Below are 12,400 nucleotides of genomic sequence, written 5' to 3' on the forward strand. Positions count from 1 at the left end.
GAGGGGCCGCTCACCAACACGAGCAATTTAATTAGTTTGGGTTTTAATATAGAAGTCCTCTGGTGGTATGAAAGCAATTTGAGACAGTTCCCCACCTTTTAAAGAATAAAACTCTGGAGGAAAGACATTATAGTTGTAATTAATTATTAAAATTTTTCTGGGCATGAAAATTTCCCAGACTGGGTAATGGCTACTGGCAGCTTCAGTCCACAAAGAGCACTGAAAACCTCCTGGAGCTGAAGTTTAGTTCATGGTTCTGATAATATATGATAATATTGTACACCATGGTTTTCTTCTTTCTTTTCTTTTTTTGGTATCATGGCAACATCAGTGTAATAAATCAAATGAAGAGCTATAGTTTTGAAGTTACGCTGTATAGTTGACTTTCAAAATTTGCTTGTTCAGGTCATCGTCTCATACATGCAAAGTTTGCGTCAAACCAGTCTTCTCCAAACCTGATTTTCGCCGTGCTGAGGAAGCCCATCCGCAGTGATTTTGCATTAAAGGCTCTGATAAGAAACATATTTTGCTTTGTGATATGTGTTAAATATTAAATTGTTAAGATGTCAAACTTGGACATTGAGGAATATCCTTACAGTGGTGTCACTGAGATGCAATTTTCAAATAATCACGCATACATTACTCATTGATTTATTTGCGTTGTACCAATTTCTACTGAGTTAAACTATAATAAAACTATTCCTCATTTTGCTGACCTCACTTTGAAAATCAATGGCTTAGCCTATTCCCTGCAGAAAGTAGTGCATCCTTTACTTTACTTTATAGGAAACTATGGGCCAAAATGTTAGTTGTTGTACTAATTCCTCACATCCCTTTAATTTGGATTATGCTGTAGTAAATTAGAGATTAAGTGATTTGCACAAAAGTATGAAATGATATGATAGACTTTCAAGTTTCTGCATCACCGCTCTCACACCTTCTAAATCTGTGTAACTCTCTTGGGCTCAACTGTTGATTGCTTTTTTTTTTTTTCCACATTTCTCCAATAAGCATACACAAAGTTATGAGTCAATCTTTAAATTTACTCCACGTCTTAGTCAGAGATTTAGATTGTTATGGAGAGATGTTGTACTTTCAATCAGTGTTGAATATCTAATCCATACTCGGTGTATTTTGTTATGATTAACAGTGACGGAAAGACAATCCAGGCAATGTTTTTCCTCACTGTATGACACACGGGGGGATTGAGTTTTAATCTCATCTTTAAAATGTCCGCGGGGGAATTTAACGTTTGTGCAGCGTCAGCCAAATTAGTGGAATGTCTCTTTATGCAAATACTAACTTAAACAGCTCTGATACACTAATATAACCAATAAGACCAATTAACACATCTTGGAGCAGCCTTGCATTTTAATGTTATATTTAGATCCATGCGGTCAATCGCCACTTTTATACAACATCTATAGTCTCACTGTACTAACATCTGGTGCCACAGCTGCAAGCAAAGATTTGCTTCATCAGTGACTCACAGAAGACATGAGAGCCTGTGTTTACTGTGCACGCCGACACAGCAAATGGCCGTAGGCACAATTAGACTGACACATCACATGAGATCCTGTTTAAGCTCCGATCTGTAATGTGGTGGCCTCTGCTGAAGCATGATACCCCGCCACTGGTGTTGTTTACTGTGGCGCAAATTAATTGGACTGAAGACCTTTACTTCACTGGACTAAATGTGCAAGCAGCTTCTCTTTTTTTTTTGCTGAAGTAATTTGTGTAACCTTAAGAAAGTTCCTAATGGCTTATTTTCATCTACTGCACAAGTTAGACTCTTAAAAGGCCATGCCAGTGATTTTGCAAAAAATTTCCAATCATTTTTCCCTCCTGTTTCTCCAGCTGTTGGTCTCTGTTCATTCCACTATGATATGAAAATGAACTTTCAGAGACTTCACCGAAATAAAGTCTTCCATATTAGTTTTCCAAAAAGCAGCAGCACTGTTGTGTTTTGATGATTTGAAACTGCGGTGGCGTGAAACGGTCCCTCCGCCAGGGAAAATAGTCCCCGGGGAAACCTTTGAGTTACACAGCCAATTATCACTTCTGTGGTTTATGAATGGCGACGACTTTGTGAACCGCAGAAGCAGAACATTATAAGGCGGCTGTTTCAACCAGTTATCCAAATTTGAAAATCAAGGGATTGTGATTATAGGTTGTGAAATCTTTGGTATGCCCACGTGATTTCCAAAATGATTTGTTGCCGTGTAAAATGTAGGGAAATTGTGGTAAAAATGGGGCAAGCACTCACAATCACTGGTGTGGTCCTTTAAGAGCTATAATGTGAATATACACTCAATTTGACAGTTCAGTTAAAGCTCTGATTGGCTCTTCAGGTGTCCATGTCTGTCATGACTGAAAGCGTTCAGACACTAAAACCATATTCATGTTTTGATGAGGAGACGAGGACATTTGATCAGTTTTGGGACGGCACCGCTGCAAATCAATAAAAAAAAATCCCTTGTAAATAATTGCTCAGAATCTTTATTTATGGTGTTTTCCCCCTAAACCCGTGCTCCCCTCATGCTTTTTGTTTGATTTCCCCTGGGAGGAGACGTGTGCATCATTTTTTTTTCTCCCCAGAGCAGAGTCATAAACCACCGTATATTTTACACTCCACTGCAGCTTCTTCTTTTTCCCGTCCTGTGACTTGGAAAAATGAATCTTACTTGACAGCGTGTCGCCTGAGTTTGTTTGTTTTTTTTTTTTATCTGTCATAGCCAACTTTTTAAACGTTATATGTATTACCTGCAGTGTGAGTGTGAGGCTGTTTTCTTGCTTTTTGTATGATTTATATAAGCGTTTGCTGTAATATAATGCATAGTTGTGGTGCAGTCCCTTTCAAGATCCATCATATTAGATTATAGTATCTAAGCTGATATTCTTACACCATTTTACACCTTTATACGGCGACTGCCACATGGAGATTATATTGTAAATTACATATCATGATTATACATCTACTCTATAATTATGTTTTCTGCTTTATAGATATTTTGCAGATCTATTTCATGATGCATGTAGTCTATGCAAATGTTTAAGGTGAAAGGTTTGTACATATTCTATACATATTTTGTAACATATTTTACTTTCTATTGCTCTTTTAGGGTATGCAAAGGTAGTTTTTCTTGTATTCTGTGTATTGAGCTACTTTATGTATTTTGTGTTTATTTTTCTAAAGGTATATATTTCTCTCTTCCAGTGTTGTGAGGTATATTTTGTGTAGTCGACTATTATTCCTGTGCAACATCTGGACAACCTGCTGCTGTAACAGAAGAATTTCCCAATTTGGGGTCAATAAATTACATCTATCTAGAAATATCTATCATATTATTGTAGTTCTTTTTTAAATTTGAGTTGACCTAGTTTTTTTTAAGCGAACTTAAAGTGAACCACCTGTAAATGAACTCCGCCTCCTCTGTGTTCACATTGTAAACAGGCTTTAAAGAGGACTCACTTCTGTTTTCACGCCATGCCATTTTTTTTTTTCACGCCATGCCATTTTTTTCCATCTGTGTGTGTGTGTGTGTGTGTGTGTGTGGGGTTATCAGTTACCATGGTTACCATATGTGCTGCTTATGTATGGCAGCACACACGTTTTGTAGGCAAACTACAAAACGTGTGCGGAGCCACTTTTGCGAGCGCACGAAAAGGCTGGTCACGGTTCACCGGGCTTCGAGTTTGTTTGGCGTGTTCACGTCGGGCCGGAATTTGCTGAGTCATTGGTCTGAGTCCACTTGAGGAGCCGAGGTGTGAAAACACACTCACATCACCTGGGAATTCAGCTCAGTGTAAACTCCAGTTAGCAGAGGCGTGCATTTGTGACCCATGTGAGGCGCAACAAGACGGATGTGCTCTCTATTCCTAACAACCCTAACCCTAACTTTAACCTGTGATTATATGACAAATTATCTATAAATCACCCATTTCTTTAGATTGGACAATGATTTATTCCCTATTCAGTCACATCCTGGAAGGTTCCTCACTCCCTTACCTTCACAGAAGCAAACCCTTACCTTAACCTTAACCATCTCTAACTTAATTCCCTTCATCCTTGCCACTTAATGTCATGTTTTACCTTAATATTAACCATGCAACTCAAACGTAGCCATCTGGTTTGAGGGCCCAATTACAGCTGCACGCCATGGTGTAATACAGGTTGGAAAAGCAGTTCTTTAGCCAGTAATCCTGTGGAAAAAAACATGGTAATGTCATCACTATATGCTAAATCTAAGTAAGTAAGAAGTTGTTGTGGTTGGTGGGTGGGGGGTTGCATCATCATCATCATCACACCCTCACCATCTCCGACTTAAAAAGGCCCCCCACTGTCATGATTCCTCCCCGTCTTCTCTCAAAATGATGAACGAGCCGCTTTGTTGTGTGCAGCGCCGTCAATCTCAATACCTGATGAGGCTGTGACATGAAAAGGAAGCCAAGCGCAGATCCACGCGGGGCTGTGCTGGGCTGCTGTAAATTTAATCTCAGCTGGTAACTGTGAACAGCGATGCCGAGGCGAACCCGGCGTGTTCAAAGGGGGTCAGTCAGACGCCACAGTCAATTTGAGGACACAGACCGTGAAGCACGCCGCTGTCCCTGTGTGTTCTTTCAGGCAGGAGTGACATCACCCAATATGGAAAAAAAAAAAAAAAAACACCACCAAACCAAAAAAGATCAACACAGACTGCAGAAATTATTCAACTTTATGCGTATATAAACACCTCATTTTCTCACATTTCATGCATCATGGCCGGGCTTCTTACTGTTTCTCAAGTGCAGAAACTCCACTTTGATCTGGAATAAATATCAAGTTTGTCTGTGCACCCCACAGCCGCAAGTTTTAATATATCTCCATCTGTTTTGCATAGTGCTTTATATCTGGCTGCAGCGTGGAGCAACAGTATGGCAGAGAGAGAATTTATTTAGTTTCCAAGAAGGTATCTGCTCAAGGACAAGCACGTGATGGATGATTTGGAGGATGTTCAAAATCTGCAGAAAAGGAGAGTTAATCACCCCGGCCACTGTACTGACACCCCGTAATGAGAAAACTCAGCCAGGCAAACAAATACAAAGGATTTACACACAGCAGAGCGCCAAGCACAATATTCATCATATCAATGGCAATTTAATTTCACTGCTGTCAGATAAAAGTCTAGTAACTGTGGTGGTGTTCCTCTGTTTTTGGGCTTTTTTTTTTAATATGAGTTGACAGTTTTTGTGGTCACTCAACAGTACAAGCTGGAGGAGTTTTATGTTTCATGACTCTTGAACCTTAAAATCCAGCTGTGTAATTTCAAGACTGCATGGGTGTCAGTGAATAAATGAAGATTACTTCCTTCCTTCCTTAATCCTCCGTTTTTTTTTCTGATACATGGTGTTTATCTGGCGGTGGCAATTTGCTCTCAGTCCACGGGATATGAAGCATGGATCTGGGCGTGGGGACCCGAGAATACAATATATCTGTCTGCAACAGGATGTTTTTATTATTCCAAAACTCAGAGCAAGTGCATCATCCATATGAATCAGCTGAGCTGCTGGCCCGGAGCTTTTCCCATTATCGATCCAATCTCAAGCTAACGTGTGTGGGGGAACATTTCCATTTCCAAATTACCTGTGGAGGTCGGCAGTTGTCTGCATGCCCGTTGCTTTGCAGCACCCCTTACAGGTGCTTTTCATCAGAGTGATCGCTGTGTAGGCTCGCTCACTGCACCAACCTGAGATTGGTGCCTTGCTCAAGAGCACCGTGGCAGTAATGAAGGGCACCATAGACGGCACCAGCCATTCTTGTGTCATCCAGGTGCAGCTGGATTACACTCTCCTGTTGGAGGCAGGGATCAATCCAGCAACCTTTCCTTTTGCTCACATTAGTTAAACAAGGTAGAAATTAAATTAATGTAGTAGTAATAGTAGTAGTAGTAGTAGCAGTTGTAGTAGGCTATTATCTGCCGGTTGGACCTGATAATCCCTTTTGTTTCCAGCTTGCTTCCATAATTTACCTGAATCAAGTGTCATTTTCTTGATGCTGCTGGGCTGATCTGCCTTATTCTGCCTTGTTTCAACAGATTTATACTTCAAATCCCGAAACAAGTGAAACTGCTTTGTGTGAAATACTGGTGCCCCTCAAGGAGCTGTACTCCCCACATTTCTCTCCTCCCTATACACTCACTGTCTTTCAGTACAAGCTGCCCTGTTGCCTCTTAAATAAATTTTCTGATGGCACCTGTGTCGCTGGATGCATCACTGCAGGAGCTATCCGGGAGCAGTAATTTCTCACTTTGCAGCATGGAGTGTCAGGCAGTCATTCCTTTTAAGTATTGGCAAATTGAAGGACCTTGCTGTGGATTTTCATAGCTGGTGCAGTGGGAGGAGGGGATGGGGGGGTATAACTGTTATCCCTACCTGCATCTGTGGACCAGAGGTGGAAGAAGTGGACTCAGGGTACATCTGGACTGCAAGGCTATTCATCTTCCAATCCTCCGCAGATGCTGGTGTCATCGGCCGACAAATTGTCTTTCAGTTGCTGAAGCTTCGGTGAAGATCCTGATTCCGTATGAAACAAGACGACCTGAGGAAGCCATCGACACCAAGCATGTAAAGCAAGGGGACTAAATATTACTTCAAACTTTGGCTAAATTATGGCGAGGGAAAACCTGGCAGGGGGCATTTAACCTCACCCCACTATGACCCCACTATGGGTTTACACTGTATTTAAGCTCTATTTGCATTATATGAGGACCTCATGTCATTAATTAATTGCCATCCCATCTCAATCTCATATTCAGATGCCGATTTAGACCAATTAATGACCAGGCTGGTGGAAATTGGTTTCAGCAGAGGCGCAGAGAGAAAGCCTGCTTGCACAGACATCAGTACAGGATGCAATACAGGGCCCAGCATCACAATACAGTGAACACATAGAATATTAAAGGTATTTCACAGCATTACATAGCCCCAATATTAAATATGTATAATCTTAGACACAACATAGACACATAACAGGGTAGAAAGCAGACAGGAAGCGGTGGTGGTGATTCTGTGGGAGGTTTTCATGTGGGATAATGAAATCCTGGTATTCTGGGCGCAATGGCACAAGGTCAAGACTCTACAATTTATCGCTTTCTGATTTAATGGCTAAAGGCAAACCAGAACAGGACTCATGTATAATGTATTATCTACTTTTTTTTTTTCTATTCGTGTATCTGTATATTTGTATTTGCATATTGTTATTTACATTGCATGTGTTTTCTGTTACCTTCCCAGGGACTACTTCTGTAAATTAGCATTCTTAGCACTGCATAGCATTTGCACCTTGAATTTCACAACGACGTTCATCAATGCGCTCCTTCCTTATCGAAAAAATAAATAAAATAAACGTGATAAATGAATTTAGCAACCTACAATTTGGATTTTGTGCTTAACAAGTACGCAGAGCCTTCCTCTACAGATTTCACTACCGCCTCTATTTATCGTGACCTTGGAGAGAGAGAGAAATTGCACAACTAGGGGCCTTTTCCTTCATCAAAATATGGGAATGTTTATTTTATGAATTGCAGACATGGCTGATTCACTTTGAGCCGATGCCTCACATGATCCTTGAAATTATCATAATCACTGGGTGTCACCAGGTAATATCAGTCCTGTCCAAACAGAGCTATAGAGTGGTAATAGTAGCAGTACATGTATATAAATCCCTAATTATACTGCATTTCATTCAGTGCTCTAGGTTTATTTAAAAAAATAAATAAATCTGCCAGTGTTATGCTTCCAGCTGGGGCTCAAAGCAGAAGTTGTCTAAACTCCCTGATCTCGTCTCGAACCCCACAGACTCCCATACTGTGAAGCTGCTGTGACAGACACTAATGAACCACTGGAGACATGTAGAGCAGCGGATCTGAGGCGGGGAGACGCGCCACAGGCTGCAGACGGAGGAGGTGAATTTCTGTTTACCACCTTGGAGGATTTAGGCCATTTGCAAGGTCATTTAAAAGAGGAACAGTGGGATGACTAAGAGCAGTTCTAAGCTCCTCCTGACAAATGCGATCTCAGAGGAAAGTTTCACGTCTCATGATTTTGCTCTTTCACGTCAATATCGCAATTTCCTCATTAGAGAGAAAGAGGAGCTCGAGCAAGAGACGGATGACATTCTGCAAATATCATAAATGGGGACTGAATTCATGGTAATGTTATGAGCCATAGTCCACTGATCTAATAGAGTGCCTCTCGTAAAAGGCAGCCTATGATCAGTTATGGCCATGTTAAGATGAAAATGTAAATGGGAAGGGGGAATAAAAAGTCCTGGGAAGCACACCAGAGTTAAAGTGAACTAGGAAAGAAAGAAAAACCTTTGAAAAACAACATCACATCAGGAATGCAAAGCCATCTCAGGCCTGTTATCTCTCTGTGTTCTTTATGATAAGATAAAACCTCAATAATTTCTCAGGGGTCATTCAAACAACAAAGGAAGGGATACAGATAAGAATACATTGACGGTAAACACTGAGAGGCCACTTTATTTCCCTGTTTACAAAAAGCTCAGTTAGTTATGTCACATGGAAATAAAGCACAATAAAGCACGCAGAGTGCAGACGTCCTAGAGTTTAAGGAGACTGCGCTTTGACTGCATTTCTTTTTTTTTTCTTTTTTTTTTTAATTAATTTATTCTCTGGCCGGCTGCAGCAGTTGGGAGGTTAGAGGAGAATCACAGCACCTATACAGGCCAACAGAGCTGGCTGCATGTGTGCAAATAACAGCTCAGTTTCTTGGCATTGTGCTGAATTACATCCCAGAAAGCAGAGCCTCTTCAACCTCAAAGCAGATGGGCTACAGCAGCAGAGGACTCCAGGCGCCTCTCCAGTCAGAGTAGACAAATGCTGCCTGGCTTTTATTATTAAAATACTGATGGCACGGAGAGAATTTGGTGTAAAAAGCATAAGTCCGTGGATCTGTCTTCCCTGGTAGCTATGATCCAGGCTGCTGGTGGGGTAATGGTGTGTGAAATGTTTTCTTGGCTCATATTCCTCCTCTTAGTACCAAATATTGCTGACCAGGTGCATCACTTCATGGCTTCAGTCCACCCTTTGGACAAATGGAAACTATCCAATGGCACAATGTGCTGTGTGCATTGCACAGTCTCCAACTCAACAAGTCATTTAGTCTCAGATTAAGGTTTTTTTTTTTTTTGCAGGTGGAAAACTCTGCTGTTTCCGGTGCCGTTTCACTTGTTTCAGGATTTTTTAAACGTAATGCACCTCCATGAGCCGTAAGTGAAACTCACTCACTCCAGGAGTCACAGTTAGCTATAGGTGTGCTCCATTTGGACGTGCCGGGCGGTCTCTTTTTATGTAGCAGAAAGGGCAGAGCAAGACATTTAAAAAGATATGGGAGGCTATTCATCAAAACCAATCTGATAAAACATATTTGTGCTTCTGCAAGCATTGTGATGGTAATCCAATGACAATTTCACTATGATTTATGCTATTAATCATGGTCATCAGTTCAGGTCGGCAAAACCAGACTATGCCGAGTTTTGCATAAGTGCCAGGAAATGCATCCACCCCTGTTTATGCATTTCTTGGCAAGGATGTAAATACATCCACTCTATAAAATTGGGTAAGTTTAGGCAGGAGTTTCCTCAGGTTAAGGTCACAGTAAACAGACGTAGATACATTTTACCGCAGGGGTGCATTTCTAAGATACAGCAAAACCTGTGCTATTAAGTTAACTGCATGCACAGCTGTTCATTTCTCTGATCAGTTATCTGTTCAGTTCATTATTTATCCCTCTCTTTTCTCACAACATTGTAATTCCAAACTGTATTGCACTGAACTTTGTGTCTGTCAGTTCACCTCCTAATCCACTTTCCCTGGTACAGCAGATGCCCGCATGTTCAGTCAGTGTTCCCTGCAGGTGTGCCTTGACTCACCATGATGAGCAGAAGCTGTTTTTTATTTCACTTTTCAGAGCATAGGAGCAACTAAAGAGAGCTGCACCATACCTACATCATAAGGACATCAGTGTCCTTGTTAATAAATATGTTGAAACAAGGCAGAATGAGGCAGATCAGTCCACTGAGGTTAAGAAAATGACATTTGATTCAAGGAAATTCTGAAAACAAGTTGATTAATATTGGAAACAGTTGGGATTATCTTATCCCACAGGCAGATTTTTTCAACAAGAAACAGAAGATACAACATTTTAAGACTTTAAGACTAAATGATTTGTTAAGATGGAGTTTCTTTTTTTTTTTTTTTCAGTGCACAGAGCGCACATCATCTCAAGACGTTACTCCAGAGGCCTGCTCAGTCTCTAAATGATGATGAGATGATGAGGTGGAACGGGGTGTTTTCAGCATGAATGTGCCTGCAAAAAAAAAAAAAAAAAAAAAAAAAAATCTGCAGAAACACATCAGCAGCAGCTAATGAAGTGGCCAATGAATATAAATACATTGCTCTCATGCTTATATTGACCACCTTTTGGGTTGAAAGATTTTTGCCATGTTAACTATTTACTGGTAAACTAATTGCAATTTTACAGCATATACCCAGGGTGGGACACATGAAGTCTCCACATTATTCCGTTTGCAGTGTGGATTCTTAGCCATGCACATCATGAAATTTCCAGTTGAGGTAGGAAATGTACAGAAATGTGATCTGAAATATGTATCATGTACCGGTGATATATACAGTTCATGTAATGCAGATCAGAGTGTGGTGAGAGCAGCAGCAGTCTTGAGCACAGAGACAGTGCAGACATTCAGCCTCCAGTGTCCACCTGGCTGTCTGAGGCTGAGCTCGCTGCTGCAGGGGGCTGGAGGGCAGGCCAGTCCAATTTGCTGTGGATATAAACTCCCCAAGACCTTATAGGACTGTGCCAGCTGCACATTTCGCCCCCGCTGGCTGGGGTCGGTGGCTTATTGCTCCATCAGAGGACCACGGCCGACTCCTGTGTGCGTTTACTGATGTCCAGCTGCCGGTTGCTCTGCACCACAGAATGAGGCCACGTCCACACAGCAGCGATTATTTTGAAAACGCAAATTATTTCGACTTTGGCCACCTGTCCTCCTGAAAAAGGCATTTTTGGTGGCTGAGTAAGGTCTCAAGAGTTGGATTTTAAAAAAAAAGAAGAAGAAGAAGAAGAAGCACTGTACTGTAGAAAGTGAAGATGGTGCACTTTGATAATACTGACACTGCAGCAGTTATTTTTCTTCTTTGCAAATGCTCATTTTGGCCTGCAAAAACTCATTTTCCACATTTTGTGTTCACTGTAACTTTCAGTAGGAGCTCTGCCTCCTTGTCTGTCCATATAAATGACTCATTCTTGTTTTTGTTATTCAACTTCGTTCTCTGCGCATGTTTAGACATTATTAGGATATCTTTAATTGCATTTGTAACTCAGCGATGTCAACCACCCGCTCCAATCATTCCTCACCATCTTTTCTCATAAAATGGTGTTTTTGCATAATTATGTGTCTGGATAATTTTTTAAATTTCTCTTCTGCAGAGACCTGCACTTGCTCTCATCAATGAAGAGACAATTGAGAGCTTATCAGAAAATTTTGGCAGGCTGCAGGATCATTTTGTCAACTTCAGTCCATTATTATTTACCATAGGTTATGTACATCAGTGTGCACAGTGGGTGTTGAGAAAGCTCTGTGTTGATAGGCACTGCATGTTGCAAAGCTCCTTCAAAAGCCACAGCCAGACTGTGTCACGGAAACAGCTTGACAAACATTGAAATCATCGATCATAGACCCTCTGCAGTCGACTGAGAGGTTTGAGTCAAGAATTAATTGTTTTTGTGTGTGTGTTTTGAATTTTTTTAGACAGCCAGACCAAATGTAGTCTGTTTCTCCCACGTAAGTTATGAGAGCTTGATTTATCCTGAACCACCTGTCTGGAAAAAATGCACTGTCTCATTATTCCGAGACGGTAACTCAGGCTGGCCAGTAAGTAAAATCATTATGCAGCCTTCTTATTTCTATAGATTTTAAATGGTCAAAATATTCTCCTGTGACTCTTTTGCATTTGATTAGTCTTGATTGTGGTACCCATTTTCCCCCTCGGGAATCAGTAAAGTATTTCTGATTCTGATTTTGATGATAGCTTTGAATATTATTATTATTATTATTAACATGCTCTATCAACTCTGAAGCTTTCTCATTGCCAGAAAGACGGCATGAAAGACACAGTAAGACAGCAAATCTAGTCAAATTGTCTTTCGTTTTTTCAATTTGTCAGCCCTGGTCATGCAGGAGAGAGGGACGGAGTGAGGGAAGGAAAAATAAAGAGAGGTCTATTTGCAGGCCCGGTTCTAGGTGTTGGTTATCACCGGTTGGTGGTGAAAGGAAAGCCAGAAGGCAGCCACAAGTCCCCAATAAACAAGTCCCATT

This window comes from Myripristis murdjan, chromosome 24 (assembly GCF_902150065.1).
Source record: "Myripristis murdjan chromosome 24, fMyrMur1.1, whole genome shotgun sequence".
NCBI lineage: Eukaryota > Metazoa > Chordata > Actinopteri > Holocentriformes > Holocentridae > Myripristis > Myripristis murdjan.